The following is a 19,520-nucleotide window of genomic DNA, read 5'->3' on the forward strand; positions in this document are numbered from 1 at the left end:
CAGCCAGCCCTGCCCAGCACTCCGGGCTGGCAGCAGGCACCTGTGGGGTTCTCACTGGCTTAAAGCAGATGTAAGGGCACAAGCACTTGTCCCCGTAGGTCTATAAGATGGACAGGGCTGAGGTCCAGTGCCTGTGAGCACTTAGATCTTCTCAAATACAGTTTTGCTTGTGCCACCACCAGAGCTCAGTGACGAGGTTAGTGGTCAGGTTGAGGTTCCTGGGTTGCTCTTTGCCACAGGCTAGGATGCTTGGTGGGTGCTTACTGGATCTGGAGCAAGCTGTGGGGCTGGCTCATGCTTACAACAGATGCTTTGCAGCAGCATGACACAGGGCTGGCAGCAAGGAGGTTTGCAGGCTGGTTGTTTTTGAAGCACCCTCCTCTGCACCAGCTGCCCTCCCTGCTGTGCCATGCAGGGGAACAGGGCACAGAAGAGAAACTGTGCACACAGGGTGGGCCTTGCACCACCAGCAGAGACTCGGTTCAGTAACCTAAGGCTAGCACAGCTCTGCGGAAGCACTGGGGGTGTGTGACATGAGTGGTCCCTTACTCCCCTCGCTTTGGGACAGCTGCTCACCCCACCCCACAGCTCACAGATGGGTTTGCTCCTTAGAGCACATCCTATGGAACCTCTTCAAGGGGCTGCTGTGCTGCAAATCCATGCCCAAGAAGGGCGAGGATGAGGATTCAGAGTTAATGCACAGCAGCAGAAGAGGGGAATACAGTGTTGCACCTGTGAGACGTGGAACTGCAAGGCAGCCCGTGGGTAGATAGGGATGGGGGCCCTGTTGGTCTCTGTTCCTAGAGTCAAAGAGCAGCTTTTAGCACATACATGCTTTTTTCCCCACTCTTCCCCCTTGCCCCGTTAAAATGTTGGGTTTGCTTACCCACTTGCTCCTGCTTCACTGCATAAAGGTGTGGAGGCACAAGCAGTGCAAAAGCACAGCCACTCCCCAGGGCTGTGATTCTGTGCGGTGCTGAGCCCCTGTCCGGTGCCCACTGCTGCCATCAGCCTCGAGGGAATTAAGGGCATTTCACAGCTTTTAGGCACAGGAACAAATTGTAAACTGTAGTGTTGCATCCACGTGTGAACACACACACAGGCGCGCGCGCACGCACACACATACACAGACAGACACACAGAGAAAGCTGCCAGCAGCTGATGCTTCACACCAATCACTCTTATAAATGCTTCTAATTAAACTTATAAATACCTCGAACTTTTCTACATGGAACAAAATGCCCAACAGGCTTAATATAAACGCGGGAGGGTGGGAGGAGTGGGGAAGAGTTAAAAACATGAGTAAAAGCTATTTTTAAACCTGGCAAGCCCTTGGAGCAGCACTGCTGCAAATTCAACCAGTGCTCCAGCAATCCTAAATTGCAGAGCCCTGCACCCCGGCGGAGCCCGTCAGGCTGCTGGAGGGAGGCGCAGCATGGGCAGATTGGGGGTGAGCAGCCGGGGGAGGGGCTGCAGCCCTCAGCCTTTGTAGCCGGAGGGCGAAACATTGGGATCCTGCAGAGAGGGAACACAGAAACCCTCAAGGCAGAGAGAAATAGGCCTAGACAAAAGCCCGTTACATGGTTGCAAATCACCCCACTGCTGTTATTTTATTTACCGCTGTCCGCGGGAGGATTGTTTTCTCTTGCAAAATTCTAAGCATTTTTTTTTCTTTTCTTTTATTTTTTTTTTTTCTCCTCCTTCCTTCCCAGCAGCGGTCACTTGTACCACAGTGCCACATACAGACTGAACTCACCTCTGCTCCCAAGCAGATAGGGGGGCTGCAGGCAAGGGCCCCCTGAGCATCCGTGCCCACCGCCCTAGGGACTGTTTGGATGATAAAAATTAAACCTTTTTCCCGCCCATGGGCGGCTTGTTTCGATATCCGGCTGAGGAGCTGAGCCACCCTGTGTGCTCGCTGATGCACAACCCCCCCACCCCCCACCTTCCCTCTTATGCCCCTAACAACTCTGGATTTTTATCATCAAACTTTCTTTAATATAATTTCAAGAGATCTCTGCATTATTATTCGATGGTGTAAGGAAGAGGAACAGAGGCCTCTGGGGCATCATGTTAATTTCTTCGGTGTTTATATAAGAAGTAAATTTCCCTTTCAGTGTCTCTGCTGTGCCATGGAGCCACACTCATCTCCTCTATCCTGTTCAGGAAGGTTGAGTTCAGGACTGATGGATTTTAACCATTGGGATGAATATGAATCCTCAGTAAAAAAAAATCTGCGGAGTTCTTTGCTTTGAAAGAAGCACTAATATGGACCAGGATTTACTGATGATTTCCACACCTTAAGCTTTAGGCTCTGCAAAGCATCTTTTGGACATTAACCACTGGGTGCATGAAAACATCAGCAGGAAGGGAGGCAGGAATAAGGAGGCAAGACAGAAGCCATTTCCTTTGGGGGGAAAAATTACTCTTGTCTTTACTGTAAACCCTTTTTTTTTGTGGAAGCAGCTGCCATGGCTTGGCTTTGGGGAGCACAGGGGGGGACCCTGTGAGGTCTGGTTGCCCAGGCCCAAATCAGCCACCTCACAGCAGGAAGTGAACTCTCCCTCCTCTGACAGGTATTTACAAGGTGTTGGAACAGGTAATTAGCCCTCAGACCTGCAGGAAACCCTTCTGGTCATCCTGCTGCAGAACGGGCACTGAGCTGGAGGTTTTCGACGGCTGATTTACTCTGAACAAAGGCCCCAAACAGCACTGAGTGCCCGACTCGGCGATGGTAACTTTAGAGCCAGTGGGCTCCTTTCCCATCAGTTTAAAACTGTGTTATTTTTTTCCCTAGCTGATAACATTTTAAACATATTGCAAGATGGAGTTTTTTGGGAGGCAGGGAACTCTATGTGTTTGCTATAAAAGAGACTTCTGTGAGTATGGAAACCCATCCTGTGAATTCACCTGTTGCCAGCCAAAGAGAAATGTTTAGTATTTAATTTCAATCAAGAAATTGCCATGTATCTGGTGTTTTATCTAACCTCACTCTTTGGAAGATTTGATGTTATGCTTGGCAGAGCTCTCAGGCCCAAGCTTCTGTATTACACTGTGCTGCAAGTTTTAACGTTTTAGACTGGTGTTACTGTGGGAATAAGTACAGTCTGAAACCCTCACAGAATGGGCAAGCTGCATTTAATGTGGTCCAAATGAATCTTGAAGTTTTTACCAGGAGTTTATATAAGCACTTCAATCTAGTGTGAAAAATCCAACATTTTTCAATCAGTGTCTTTGAAATTCACAGCCCATCTGTGGCTATGAGGAGATCTTTTTCTGTCTTGACCAGCAACTGGATCACCTGCACATCCTCCTCTGCAAGTGTGGAAACCCCACAAGCTCTGTGCTACCAGTTAACAGTTGAGGATTTTTACCATGATGCTACTAGTATAAATCTTTGCTGTATCCTCAGTGTTAAACTCTGCCAATTCAGTGCAGCTATCCAGTTTGAACAATTCAGCTACTTCAGGAGAAGCATGAGGTCAGAGTGTGCCAGGCAGGGACATTTGCTGTGCAGAAGGAGGTATGTGTCGCACATTTCCATTTTTATCAAACCTTGCCTACTAGTCTTTATTTTTTTAACAGAACCCTATAGAAAGGCAGAGCTGTCCTGTAACTGCAGACTGTGATGGGTAGTCTCAGCTTCTCAGTATTTATAGAATGCTGTTAACCACACAGACCAATATCTGCAGTCTTGACCACTTTCTTCAGCCCATTTCATTTAATTAGGTCAGTTTCAGGTGGGGTGGATGCTGAAACATGTGCCCATACTCTCACCATTCTTGTCCATATTTCTTCATCTAAATCTGCTTTTCATAAATATGGGGTGTTTGAACTGCAGTGTTTGGGGCTGCCCTTTGTCTCACAGCAATGCTGTGTTATAAGTGTTAAGTTTGCTGCTTTCATAGTAAATATCTCCTTGACCACCATACTGCATCTTGCTGCATACACAGAAGTATAACTGTGGCTTGTGTTATCACTGGAATGGTGAGTGGTTTTAGGAGTCCTAGGCATACTCTGTGGAATAACACAAGGAGTAAACTGACTTTGTAAAAATGAGGAATAACGTTAGGGAGTTGTGGCCTGCTCCTTCTGTAGACAGTGAAGCCTCTTAGTCGTACGCGCTGGAAGAGTGTGTGGTAAGAGATGGTTCTGTGGCCCATCAGAAATCCTGGGTCTGGGTTATACACAGAAAATGTCAATCTGTTAATAACCCTTGCCTTGTTTGTCTGCTGGTTTGTGCAGTTAGGGAGTGTTTTCCTGCTTTGTCTTTCTGCCTAGAGTTGGAGATATGCCCTTTATTTATTTGTACTTTAGAAGCATTTGTACCTGCAGGAATGTGGTTTTTTTAAGTCCCCCTCAAAGCCCTGTGAGATTCCTGACAGCACCTGGTGTTCCTGCTCTGAGCACAGAAGGAAACTGAGGTTATGGGGCTCAGCATGGATGTGTGATGGGTGCAAGGCACCTGGAGCAGCAGTGTGAATTTCATAGGCTCTGTCCTTTCCAAGCAGCAAGAACTGGAGCACAGCTCCTGGCTGGGCCTTAAAAGAGGTATTGGGAATGCGGAAAGCTAATGCTCAAAGAGCACAGTTCCATTTCTGTCTCCAAATGAGATTTTACATTGCGAGGTGGCCGAAGCAACTTCTTTTTCTGGCTGTTCCATATGACTGCTTTTTTGCGTCACTCGTGGGCTGGGGATCAGGCAGCCTCACAACTCTGTGAGTCCTCTGCACCCAGTCTCATTACACCTGAAAACACTTCCCAGTGGAGGAAAGAGAGGGATGATGCTTCTTGGTGACTGACCAGGTGTCACAGCATTGCTCAGATTTGCAGTGTCTGGGCACAGGGGCCACAGTTTCAATCTTGGTGTTCATGTGTAAAAGATGGTGTTTTCTGAGGGGGAATGTGGAGAGGTTATCTGTTGTTTAAGCCAGGTGCAGTGAGGGCAACTGACACATTAAAACTCTGAAACATTTGAGTTGTGTTTGTGACACTCAAAGTTTGTCATTAGTTTAATACAATTACCTTCTGGCCTACTTATACATGTTTTCAGACAACAAAGGCAAAAGAATAGAAAAAGAGGCAAGGTAAGTGTTGTGTACAAACAGTTTTTATCTCTTCATCTGTGTGTAACTTACTCTTGTTAATTTCTATAATGAGTTTAATAGTGACAAATGTCACGGTATAACAAAATGTAGTTATTACTGTGCCAAGAGTTCAGAAAATAGAAAACCCCAGCATTTAACTCACAGGAAGGTTTTAAATATCTTGCTGAAAGCTGCCAGACCTGGGCTCCCAGATCTCTCTCTGCAGAGCACACTTTAGATTTGGATGTACCTTTAAAGACTTTAAACAGCTTGAGACTTGTAGGTTGTCACAGGAGCTTAGAGCAAATTCATGTTTCTAGGTTTTAAACCTTGAGCTGGAGTACAAGAGCCCTGCTCAGGAAGGTAAGGAAAGGTGTAACAAGGTCATTTTGAACCACATACATTCAGGTAGTACCTTTAAAGTCAATTCTGAATTTAATTGAAAGCTGAGGGCAAGAGAGGCTGGGTAGCACTGATGTGCTGACTTATTTTGAAGTGTGTGAGGGGCTGTGCTGTTGAATGCTCAATGAGCTGCAATCTTAATAAAATGGTGTTGGGCAAATCAGCAAGAAGAGGGACTGTGTGAGATGAAGGATGAGGTTTAGAACGTATGGGGCTGCCCACTTGGGCGGTCACTCCCCAGAGTCTGGTGCTTTCAAGCTGATGGAAGCACGTGAGTGTGTCAAAGATAGTGATGAAGTTGTGTATTTAACCAAAACCTCCAACAGAAGATTTTTCAGGGATTTTATTGCACTGGAGAAATGATGGGTGAACAGAAACAGCCAGATATGGCTGCTTAAAAATGGAACTGGAGAATGCAATAATTTCACTGAACTTTGAGTAATAGCAATTCTCTTCCCCTGCCATTTTTGAGATATTCAAGAGAACTACTGGTAAAGGAGGTGAACATGTTTTACTCTCCATATGGATGGAGATGCTGAGGCATGGAGGGGTACAGTGCCTTGTCCTTTCCATCCTAGGCCATTCTATCCTGATTTATTGAGGTTAAATTGGTCCTTTTACCTTCATTACATATTAATTCCTCAGCCTAAGAGAAGACTTGGATGAGTTGTTAATCATTTATCAACCACTTGCACCATGTCTAGATCCAAACCAAGAGCTCATGGAGAATTAGTTGAAATGCATCAGGCTTTTAAAGACAGAAATGAAATTTCACTGAGGGCAAAGATTTTGTGTTAGGTACTCCCATACATTGATGAGAAGGCATAGTGGTATCTTCTGTCATAATTTCTGCAACTTTGGGCATCTTGTAAAATTTTGGCGTGTAGACTGTTTTTTTCCTAGTTAAATACATTTCCTCTATCATCATGCTTGGGTTTTTTGTTTTGTTTTCTTTGGTTTGGTTTTTTTTGTTTTATATTTTTATTTTTCCTGTATATATTACTTCCCCATTAAATACATAAAACAAAGCCTTAACATTCTAATTTGGCCATATAGATAATTGCATTATATAAGTATTGAAGACTGCCTTTTTTAATGGAAGCTCTTGTTAACAATAATGAATTTTTTTGGTGTGTGGTTTTTTTCTTTCTTCTTTTATTTTCTTTTCTTCCTGAAAAAAAGCTGAGGGCAGTGTTATCACTCTCTAAAATGAATAATGCAGTTGAAATTTGTATTCTCACCTGCCTGTTATTGATCTAACTGCTCTAATAACTTTGCCCTAGGAAGGTCACGATATGTGGGTTTTGTATGATTTTGTTCCAACAGTAGTTTGGCTTTATCTGTTTTCCACACCCTCCAAGTTATTTACAGTTATAATATTTCAAGAGGATTTCACAGGACTTGTCCAGGTTGTGTTGAGTCAGTGGAAGCCAAAAGTATCTCAAATAGTTATTCAATACCCAGAAAGGTATCCAAATGTGAAGATGATCACAGTAATGTTTGAAATTCTGCTTGCCATGATCAGATATGATCATCAAATTAGTCTGAACCTGAACTTTCTGCATATATTCTTGTGAAATTCCACTTTGGCTTAAATCAAGTATACTGTTACTCTGGAAACAGAGGTTACTGTTTCCATTCCTCCTGAAGAGAAGCATTTAAATGCAAGTAGGGGCATTTTGGAAACACTGAAGAAAGCTTAGACTGTGAATTTTTTTTCATAAACCATAAATCATTATAACAAGATTAGCCTTTTACTACCTTTCTCCCATTTTCTGCCCATGGCATTTTTTTTGTCACTTTTGGGCAGAGCTGTCATGGGAAATCCTTTGCTCTTCATCTCATTAATATATATGCTTAATCATCTGTATTTGAAGCCTGGAGTATGAATTAAGAGAATATTTAAACTAAGTGAAATGGTACCACCGGTGTAACACTTTCTCTCTATTGATCTCATTCTCTTCTTGTGATCCAATATTGCTTAAATCAGAGTAATTGCATTTGTAATATTGGCTTAATAAATTTTTCAGAGATATGAATGACTAAGTACACAATGCTCCAGCCTCCTAGTAGTGTACTCAAAAGCTTTTTCTTTATCTCCAGATAGCACCTGTAGGGGAGGAAGGGCAGGGCTATAAGAAGGTGGGAACCAGGTTCCACTATTTCCTAAACACCTTTAAACCCATAAATGAGGCAGCTCCAGGTACATGTCCATTTCTACAGTTCAGATGAAGTCAGAGGAACTGTTCCAGGTTGTATCTAGCTCCTGATTGTGCCCTTGCCAGCTAACATAGGTGAAAAGTATTGCCTAAAGAAAAAGTATTTTTACTCCTGTGGATGTTACATGATAAAATATGACACTTGCATTTTACTGTTGTGTACAGTAGCTGCAAGGATCAGGGAAAGCTGCTCTACCTACTCTGCCTACAGAAAGCTGAACTAAGCAAAGAACATGCATCTGGGCCTGGCACCCTGATGTTTCCAGAGTGTTTTTTGCTTTAGAGTTATAATTCAGGTTTCCAGGATTCCTTGCTTTAACTGATGCTTAGCAGGGGGAAAAAAAAGAAACCTGATGTATTTTACTTTTTTTTATTTTGTAGTGTGGTGCTAGTCTCCACCTGTCATTTCAGTTTATTTTGTCTGGTGAAGTAGTCCAACAACTAGGAAATGAAGACTTAAATCAGAGCTGTGACAGGGATCGATAGCTAGTCCATGAAAACTCTTCTCATCCAGTGAGGTATGGTGATTCCTCCATCTGAAAAATATTAGTCTGACTGATTAAATTTATTCTACAAGTAATGTTTTGGTGCTTGTCAATTAATAAAATGCTACCCATTAAAATTACACCAGCCATCTTGAGTTGCCTGCTTATGGTTTATAGGGCATCTCTACCTTTACATTACTTGTTGTTTTTTTGAGTAATAAGTTCTATGATCTTTCCTTTGGTTTTCTAGTCTCTGATATTTCCAAGCTAATTAATATTTTCTGTCTTCTTTAACTATCAAATGGGGTTGCAACGATAAGCACATTCTTAAACCTCTTAGTACTGAAAGGAAGACCTAAATAACTTTTAAATCTGTGAGACAATGTCAAGAAATGTAGTTGCTTAAATTTAATCCATCACTCTGTGCCAGCAACACATATAGCCGAAAGGTCAGAGAATCATTGAGAGGGAGAAAAACAATTAATTTGGTATCAAAAAAGGTAATAGGATAAGGCCTCACCAACCCTCTCCTATTGTTCTGCCGCATTAACTTCAGCAGGTCAGATGCCACTGGTCATTGACCTCAGGCTAAACAGGGTCAGCCCAGGCTGATTACAAAAGAAATGTGTTTGCACTTACCCAAGTGTGTCTTAAAAAAACCAAACCCACATCTGTGGGGAGGAACACACAAAGGGTAAACATTTTTCAATGCAAATATAACTTTCAGAGTCTTCTGCATGAAGAATGGTGTCCCCCATCATGGCATGGCCCCTATGTGTGAGTTCTTCCTGCCACCATGACATGTTGTAACCACATACCTGCCAGTAGGTGAACATCAAAGAGCTGGTGATGCACCAAGAAATTCTGCTGTGAAAGGACCAGGTGGAAAACGGTTGTATATATTTTTTTTGCAACTCCGCCACCACACATTATTTCTCCTACAAGGGGAGCTGGTGATGTTATTAAAACAAAGGGTGGATGCCAAGAGGCTGGGACTGACTTCTTTCCAGTGCTGCCCTGTGACAGGAACTTCTGGGGAAACTTAACTTTGGGAGTAATGGAGCACTGGAACAGGTTGTGGAATCTCCTTCTCTGGAGACTTTTAAAACCTATCTGGATGTGTTCCTGTTCTAAGTGAACCTGCTTAAACAGGGTTGTTGGACTAGATAATCTCCAGAGGTCTCTTCCAATCCCTGCCAATCTGTGATTCTAGGAAAGATGCCAGTAAGTTAAGTAATTCCTTCTTTGAGGGGAAAAACATCCCAAAATTTATTATCTCTCCAATTCTGTTTTTATACAAGTTTTCAGTAAAGCTCATCCCAGTGTAGTGGGTGTGATCTTGGCCTCATAGTGTCTTTTCCTCTGTTTAAACCCCAGGGGACTGCTCTGTGCTCCTGCTGGGGTCAGTGATGCCCCTCTTCTGGAGATAATTCATCTCACTGCTTTTAGGTTCTTAGCTAGAAGGAATTCCTTTCTGTGGTCGCTGCATCAGCTTCTGCAGTGCTGCATTGACCCACAGGTTGTATTTTCTAGCATGGCTCTGTGCAGTTAAAGGTCCAGATGAGAATTCTGTCTCTTTCTCTTCTTAACAAATTATGGTGCTTTTGGTTGGTTTTGGTCAAAGCTCATCAACTGGTAAAGAGCTACAAGTTTCTACATGATTTGTGAGGAGGGCAGATTACAAGGAGGGTGGAGAGATTCTGGAAGTCTTCTAATCAGAGATGGTGAAAAATCTGCAATGTCAGCTTACTCCTAACCATAAAGAAACAATGAGGAGTGGTTAGAGTGAGGGAAAGAACCTGTGTGGCTCAGTCACAAGAATAGTTATAGATGAGACAATTGAAAACAAGACTGAAAATTGTGGGAAACATGGCTTCTGTAGCTCTTCAGTTTTCCAGACCCTGACAGGATGCAACTGTCTTCTTTCTGTACCTTATGCCAGACTGTCCCACCCAAGCCATCCAACTTGCAGCTCTGGAGTTCAGACAATTTTAATAATTACACAGCTGTAAATATTCCAGCTGACAGATGTGAACTGGAGTGTCACTGTGTTGTAAAAACATCTGAAAGGCTAGCTCCAGGCTAGAGGCAGTTAGCTAATTGAAAAATAAATAAAACCAACACCAGCACCCTGCCCCACCAAATAATCAACCTCCTACTTTCATTTGCCAATTATCTACTTAAATTTTAATAGAATTTCTCCCCTAAAGATACTCATTTAGTTTATGGATGAGACCTTTTGGAAGGAGTTAGATTCATATTACCTTTACTGCTGGTCTTGATTCTGCAAAGAGCTGGGCCTTCCTTGTCTCTGGGTCTTATTTTAAGCACCAGTTTTTCTAATGCAGATAGGGAGGACTCCTAATTGTACAACTGTTTTTCTAGGAAAGGAATAAGTAAAAGCAGGGCTATAATAATTGCAAGTGAATGTATACTGCATAGTAGTGATTGGGTAGGGTGAGGGCAGCAATGACAATTCATTGAAGTAGGAACCATTTATGCCTTTATTTAATGGCAACAATGCTCTTTTGCTCTGGATCATGCTGATTAAAAGCTTTAATTGTGACGATTTCTAGCATGCTCTTGAGTGTTGCTAGGCTTTTCATGTTGACCAAGAGCCCTCTGTGCAGCTTACACATTTTGAAGTCTTCCCTCATGCAGCACTTCCACATTTAAACATTCACTGTCACAAAGATAATATTGTAATTGTCTGGATGGCTGTGCCAGCAGGTGATGGCCTGCTGTGCTGAAGGCACCCAGATGTAGGTATTTCTTCGTCAGGAAAGAGCAAAACACATGCACATGCATGCACTTTGCTTGGATGGTTCAGAAAACAAGGCAGGGAGGGAAATTAAAGTGCTGAATGAAGAATAAGTTAGATAAGTGGAAAAGTAAGGAGGATTTTGCCAAGCTGAGACTATCCTGTGGTGTCTGTCACTTAGAAACCCAATTGCACGGTCAACTGCAATAGCATGAAAGCCCATCAGCCCAGTAATCTCCATCTTGTAATTGATTCTGTTTCTACAAATGTTAGCTAAAGCAAAAATCTGCATTAAGGTAAGTGCTAAACATCCATCAGCCTGACTGATTAGGCAAAGTAGGAACTGCTGGAGAAATGCACGTTATTTGCCATCAGATTAAGTGAAGTTTTGCTTCCACAGTCAGAAAGCTAATAATTTGCTTGTGATGAGATCGGTTCATTTTTCAGCTCCACTTGTTGTACAAATCTCAGTGTTTGAGGGTGCATCTCCCCAGATCACAAGGAAGAGAGGCAAAATAAAAATATTTTCTTATTAAACAGATATCAAGAGATGAAAAACACCCTCAAGTTGCACACTGAACAACTAAGCTAGACTGTAAACATGCCAGGCTCTTTATATAAGAAAACCAAACTGGATCTAACTGTGGATTGCCTAAGTCTCCTTTGATGTAGTTTCTTTTGTTTTATATATTTTTTTCTTTGCTGTTTTCTTTTTTAAAACACAATCAACTGATCTTAGTTTTCACTAAGTTAATCTAAGTGTGTTTTCACTAAGTTAATCTAGTGTTAATCTAAGTGTGCTTTTTGGGAGCTAGGCAACTATGCTCCATACCTAAGAATGTATACAATGTTTTTACAACATACTGACTTAGTGGGGAGATAATACTGAATTTGACAAACTTTCTCTCTCCTTTTTTGGGCTTATGCATGCCCATATTAAAATCATTCCTGGTCCAACCAAAATCTGCCATTTGCTGATGCTGGGCAATTATGTGGCAGATGGTATTACCTTCTTTTCTAGTAACTCCACAAGACATCATGACTTAGGAGTTTTATAATGTTCAGCTCCTACTTTCATTGAACATTCTGCTTTTAAACTTAAAATTAGCATATAGAAATGTTCTGTAGTAATCACAGGACTCTAATGCTTAGGAAAAAATTATGCAAAATACTTACAAGGAGAAAAAAGCTGGGTTTCTTTGTATTCAAGCAAGTACTTGTGAATAGTGTTCCCCCCGCTTTGCTCCTCTCCAAGCTAAGCATCTTGCATGTACCTCACCAAGAAATCCTGTACAGAACAGCTCTGCAGTTCATCAACACCCCTGCCCGTGGCAAAGTGCTATGGAATTTTTAATGACTGCTGGTGGTCAGGACTCTGCTTTCACCACCACCAATGGCAACTTCTGGCCATGTACACTGAGCTAGCAGGTTTGATAGCAGCAGAGTACACTTGAAACATCAGAATGCTGACTCAGATTTCCTCAAAATACCCAAAACATAATCACATTGGAAAGCTCTCATTCCCAAGTTCTCCAGAAATGTCCTACTCCCTATGTACTGATCCTCTTGGCCCTGTGATTCCTGACAGCTATGTTATCTATCAGCAGGATGGGGAAATTGTTCTGAGTGTGATCCCATAGGGCTGGTCCCACTGGGCACTCTGCAAGCAAAGTCACAGTAGTGCTGAGAGCCTAATAATGTCTGAAAGTGTTTATCAATTAGCCAGATATTGCTCTGGAAGCATCATGCTCATCCCAGGGAAACAATGGAACAATGTGCAAAACCCCACAGAAGGAAGGTTCTTGTACATATCTGTTCATCCTGGTGGGACTTCTGTGACAGTTTGGGCTCTACTAAATTGTGCCTTGTAGGCAGGGTGAGTTGTGAGATTTCTCCCTTGTGTGAGCTCTGTGGTTTGTGTTCCTTATGCAACCTTTCTATCAGCTGAGACATTCCTTGTATCAGACCTGTCTGTTCCCCAGGAGCTTGCAAGGCTGCTGTTTCCAAAGACCTTTCTCAAATTTAGGTGAAACTGCTCTGCAGGCTCGAAAACAGCAGCTGACAACAGGAATGCTTAGACTGGGTTCCTCACACTTGTTTGTGGTACCTTACACAGCTGGCAGTGTTACTTCTCAGACTTTCAAATTATTTGCTTCCGCGAGGTCTTTCCCTTCCCTTGTGTGCAATTTACATCTTATGTGTGCATGGCTGGGCAAGCTAAACAGGAGCAGGAGAATTCAGCAGCAGGAGCTGTGCTTGCAGTATTGCTGTCCACAGCAGAAGTGGGAAGCACTGTAACCTCTGTGGGCTAACTTTCTTTGATGGGAATTTCAGATTACTTTGCTGGCCCAAAAAGGTTGATGAGACTTTGTGTAAGTACCTAAACATTTAGATACATGTGAACTAAATAAAACCACCAAACCATGTACAGTTTATCTGAGGTTACAATAGCTTAATTTCTTAAGCTCCCTTGTTCAAAAATAAGCAACAATTCAGCCTTTAATACAATGTCGAGCTGTGATTCAGAGTTGGTGGCAGGAGAAAGCAGTGAACTAATTGCTTGGATCTGGTCAGCAGACAGTGAAGCAGCTCCCTTGTCCGTGATACCATGCCCCTTCCCTTTCTGATTATTCACCAGCAAACATCCTACAGTCTCATTCATAAAGTCCAGTAATGACACAAGAAATGTCAGGAGTATCTGCTGAAAGAGTGGGAGGCTGACAGAGCAGCACATTGTGAGCCTGCAAGAGCAGCTCTGCGTTTCCTCTGGGGTTGTTTTCAGTTCTTTTGTCATCTGATTACATGGTCTTTTATAATTTCTAATCTACAGAATAGAGCTATTTGCTTGTGGATTATGTGAAAGTCACAGGCTTATGCAAAAGAAAAACAAAATAGTCAGAAAGTGGATTCAGTTGGCAAAAGTTAAATTTAATTTAGGTGTGGTTTTTATTTTTTTTAATCTAAAGGGGACTTTAATCTAGGAGTGTGAAGGAAAAAATTGCAAACTCCTGTCAGTCTTTGAGATTTCAGCTTTATGGTGTTAATTCACCAGTGCTCCCATGAACATGACTTAAATCACTCGTCCCTATTCAGCAAAATGTATCTAAGACTGTGCTTAAAGTTCAAGGTTGGTTTAAAACGTTATGGTGAATAGAAATGGTGTTAAATGTATGCTGAAGAACTGTGTTGATTTGGTACCTGGAAGTGTTAAATACTATAAAGAAGTTTATTTACTGTCCCTTTTGTTGTTAATGTGAATAGTGCAGATTTCTCCTGGTGCTTTTTTATGTTAGTCTTTGGAAGTGAGGGCTGGGTATTTGCAGAAAGAAGTAACTGCAAGATTAGGATTGAGATACAAGCAAATTGAGATGTGTTTATGTTGGTCTCCAAATTTACTCAGATAAATCTGAGTTTGCAGTCTCAAGTGGTGAGGCAGTGTCTACTGTGTCTTAGTGGAAAGTGTCTGTACATGTAGAGAAACATATGAAAGAAAGAAGTAGTGAAATTGGTTGAACATGGTGCTAGCAAGCAGTATAGTCTCTTGTGGGTCTTGAAACTGAAAGAAAGGCTGTGAGAAAGGACCTGATGGAAACAAGGGAAGTTCTTGGCAAGTGTAAGAGCTGAACTAGCAAGAGGGATCTGAAATTACAGCATGGATGGAGGAGGGAAGGGTTTGCTCAGCTGTATGTAAAACCTCCCTCAGCTCCTTGCAAGGCTTCTGTATGACTTGCAGATGTGACTAGGTGTGTGCAGATGGCTGCTGTGATATGCTTAAGAGTTATCAATATGAACTTTGGAAGCTGGCTTAAACTCCTCTCCCTAGCACCTGCAGGAGGCCCCTTGCTATCTGCTGTGCAAAGTGGACAGATGTATATCGAAGAGGCATATTTTATTTTACTTGGGTCAACATTTCACATGGAGTTCTATCAGGATAGTTTTGTTTGGTTTGCATCAAGCCCCCTATTAGCATACTTCTGTTGGTGGGGGGAGGTGTGAAAAGTAATGCTAGAATAATAGGATCTGCAGCGGAGGGCAGTATGCTGTTACCACCAAGTTAGGCCTCCCAAGAAACTGCTGCTTGTGCAAATGCACAGTTGGAACAGAAAAAAACATACCAAGCAAAAAGGCTTATGATGCATGATGCAGCAGTGCAGAGGCCAATGGTCTCAGGTATAGAATTTGTAACAAATATGAAGAGATCCCAGTCCTGAATAAGAAGTCTTCTGATATCTTGTTCTTCCATGGAACACCTGAAAATTAGAGAGAAACAGTCTTGTTGGCTTTGATAGCTATTAACAAAACGTCTCAAGAGACATCCTGATGCTTTTTGTATTGACATATTTGGAGGCATTAAAAAGGCTTCTGCAAGTCAAAACATGATTTGAGAAAAAGATTCTCATTTCTACTTTAAGATTTTTCTGGCTTGAACAGGAGTTAAGTTTACAAATCCACATTTCTGCTTCTTGATACAAAAGCGAGTACAGTCTGCTTATGGCTTACCGTGTATGTCATCTGCAGATTATGCAGAATGAATGCTCTGATATTACTGAAAAATGAATTTGATAGTTTCCTGAATAGCTCTGTTAATCTGGAAAAGGCAATTCTGTCCAAGCCATCTAGATGCCCATCATTTTTGTGTGTTACTCCAGCACTCCATCGATAACATGATCCAAGACAAAGAAACATTCGCCTTGCAGAATCATCTTACAGCGCATCGTGGCCATGACTGCGCTTGGGAATAAAACTAAAAGGAACTGCTTCTTTGGGGATGCATGTGCTTTCTTTCACTGAGTCAGAATGGGGTGTTTAGCTTTAAAGACACACACACACACACACACAAATCTTTGATGTATGTTCTGCTTGCACATTGTTATAAATGCTTCCTTCAGAGTTTGCCACTATTATGTTTAATAGTAGGTTTTTGTCTTGAAGATTACAAAGTGGTTTACATACTGTTTATGTAAGGATTACTTTTTTATCTCCTAGCTGCCTCTCAGAATTTGACAACAGTGTCCCACAATAATGTAAGATTGCTTTTGTTAAAAAATAGTCTGCATTATGAGGATCTAGTTCACAAATCCAGACTCACCCACATTGTTTACAGGAAGACATGTATTTGAGTAGGAGTTTAGGAGTTTGGAGGAGAGAAGCCTACGCATATTTTGTCTAGAAAGCAATTTGTTAACTTGTGGGGTTAGGGTTTGTTTCCCCCCCCCTTCCAGGTTAGGGTTTGTTTCCCCCACTTCCTGCTTCCAAGGGAACTCTACAAGGTGTACCCTCATAAAACCAACACAGTTCAGTTTCTAGCAGATATTTTGAGCATAACCTCTCCTAAGCACTTTCTGGATCCTGAGTCTGACTAGTGGCAAGAGTGTGGCTGGGAAACGTGCTGTCCAGGAGGATCAGCAGCTTTTGTTGCTGTTCACAGAGCAATATCTACATCCTCTCTGCTTGTCTAGCTGTAGGATAGGACATACACTTGTAATTCTTGCTTTAAAAAACTAACAAGAAGTGCCATTGCCACCAATCTCAGAAATCTGCAAGCAAGTTGAATCATAGGAGAGACTTCAGATCTTGTTGCAACTTTCCAGGCTTTATTTCTGGCTGTGGTCCCATGCTCTGGGGCTCACATCTTGATTTTTGTACAGAACTAAACTCAAGTCTCAGCATGGCCTAATTTCTCTTCTATGCCAGGAGCTCCAGAGAGTTAAAGTTTTACTTTGTTGGTCGTCAAGATGGTCGTATTGTCATGTCTTGTCAATTTTATACTGAAATATCGTGGTGAGGAAAGTCACAGGTCATTGCTTGGATGACCCTTGTGTTCTGTCCTGCCAGTCAGCACCATTGTCTTTCTGGTAACAACTGCAAGAGCTTGTTTTGTTTCTACAGAAGATCTTCATCATCAGAGAGAGGAAAAGTTTACCCTGCCTAGCAAAATCTGCTCTGCCCCCTGTTTTCATTTGGACTCACCCTCTAAATCCAAGAGACATCAAAGGTTTCTCTCTGTGTGATGGAAGCTTCCTGGTCTGTTCCAAAGTGAAACAATGGCTTCCCTATATTCTGGGATCTGTGCTCAAAATGTGCCTCTCTGCCTGGCTAATGGGCTTGGAACATTTCTGCTATAAAGGACTGGTTGTCTTTTGCGTAACGACCTTTGAGAGATATTCTGGGTGAGTACACCCTAACATACACTGTAAGGAAAGAGGGTACCAACTGCAGCTGTAAATGTTTTGTGAGATGAAAATCACACACAGTAACTGGAAAAAAAGCCATGAAACAGCAATGAACTGTGGTGTGACAATATTGGTACAGCTAATGTTTTCTAAATTGCCCAAGTGTGATATGCAGATGAGAGCATACAGTTTTTCTCAAGCCAAATTTAGCAGCAAAAGCACTGAAGAACAGATTTTTTTTTTTTTCAGAAGTGGGTTGTCCACCTAAATGGAGTCAGTGGTCCCAGGTGGGTTTGGAGAACGTAATTTTAAAACTTTGAGAATAATCAGGGATGTTGCAGCTTTATTGCTTTTTTGTGCTTTGACACTAATGTCCTGGTTTTGCTGGGGCATAATTACAGGCCAGCCACAGCCTGCAGGCCATTAGCAATTCTGAGTCAGCCAGGGCAGCTGACCAGAGATGTCTCACAGGTGTATCCTACACCATAAATGTAACTATTGAGGTGAAATTTTGTTAAGGACAGGGATCTTCCTGCTTGGGCTCCTGCTGACTCTGCTTCTGAGGTTTGCTTTCCCACTTATTTTGACTGCTGTACATTTGCTGGGCTGAGTATAGCTTTATATACTTTGTATTGGTATTAGTTTGGCTGTTTCATTAAATCCATTTTCATTTCAACCCATGGATATTCTCTCCTCTTCCTGATTCCCCTTCTCTGCTGGGAAGGGGTCATCAGGTGACAGAGAAACTGCTGAAGTTTAGCCCCAGATACAAGCTAAATGTAGGCAACAGAGGAAGCTTGTTTGCAGACACCCTGCTGGCACAGTTCCGTGCCCCATTTTTAGAAATTATGCAAGTCCTATTTTTAAAAAAGAAAAACCTACTTTTCAAAAAATCTAATTCTGTGTCACTGGAATCTGGGAGCTTGTGCCGAGGGAAAGTTCTGTTCCAAACATCCATGCGATCGTGGCTCAGTGTCATGTGTTGCGGCTGTCTGACTTCCACCTCTTGAGTACAACTGTGTGGGGAATCACTCAAAAGGGAAATGCAAAACTAATCTAAAGGTATCTTTGGCTTACTTTGTTTTAATTCCTTTTGGAAAACTTGTCGAGGTACTTGAGTTTTACAGAGAGTTTGTGGGAACTTTTGTGTGCAAAGAATAATTTTGCAGATAAAATTATTTTACATGGTTTGCAATCTGAAAGCGAAAATCTGGCTGAGCATATGTGAGGCTAAATCTGTGATGGGAAAATGACATAATAAAATTGGGAGGGAAAGTAGTATTTTACTGTTTGCGAGAAGGTTTTAATGAGAGCATCTTGTGTGTGTTCCCTTGAAATGGACATTTATGGCAGAGACTTATGCCTGATATCGAACAGGCTTGCATCAAGTTTTGATATCTGATGTTAAATCACTAAACATCTTCTTGTTCTAAGTTTTTGGTGTTTTCTTTGCCTCGTCTGTGCTGGAGGATTTCTATTAAACTACAAAGTCATTGTTGCCTCTGTAGCTTGAATTCCTTCCTGTAAACTGGCCAGAGTGTTCATGCAGCCATAGCCATGTAAGCCGGGAGACAATAGTTCACATCATCATGTACATTAGGAGCCAGAACATTCCTGCTTGGTCAACTCTGATTTTGACAAGCATTGTTCTTTTTGTGTGTGCAGTATAGTATCACAGGCAAATAAGGAAAAAAAATGCTTTTTATTAATAACTGTATGAATTGGAATGAAACAGTGTCCCAATTCTGTTTCAGTCAACCTGAAAAGAAAATCTCTTCTGTCAGGATATTGACAACACTCTCAACTAATGAAATACAAGATGCAAGAGTTGCATCATCAGAACACTTCTCATCAGCTAAATACACCTTAGGGCAAGCTAGAGATACATAGCTGCTTTTAGGAGCTTATTAACTTCGTGATTGTGTCCTTTAGGCTGTTACATCCTGGAAAAATATTTGTTTCTTATCATTCAACTTCTTTGTTTTCAGATCCCTTTCTAATGACGGTACTTGTTTGATGAGTCCAAGTCTGCCTACAAAGGTTCTTGCTCCTCTCATTGGAAGGAGACAAATCATCTCCATCCATCTATTTCTATCTCACATGGGGAGCACTATCTGAATCTATTCTGAGTTATTGTTGTAACTCAGAAATGTGCATTAGCTTTGAGGTGCACTACCTGAGCAGATGTGGGAATGTAAATTGCCTGGGCAAAAAATGCTTTCTGGAGGAAAGTAATTGCATTGCATGTTTTTCTGCTCTGATTGCTGCTTTTTTTTTTTTTTTTTTTTTCTTTTTTTTTTTTTTTTTTTTTTTTTGAATGCAGTGATGGCATCTATTCTGGACAATTAGGTTTGAAAGACAAAATCAATGATAGTACTCTCTCCCTTCCCAAG

This window comes from Melanerpes formicivorus, unplaced genomic scaffold, assembly GCF_026170545.1.
Source record: "Melanerpes formicivorus ecotype bairdi unplaced genomic scaffold, bMelFor1.0.p_v2 SCAF_12, whole genome shotgun sequence".
In the NCBI taxonomy this organism is placed as follows: Eukaryota; Metazoa; Chordata; class Aves; order Piciformes; family Picidae; genus Melanerpes; species Melanerpes formicivorus.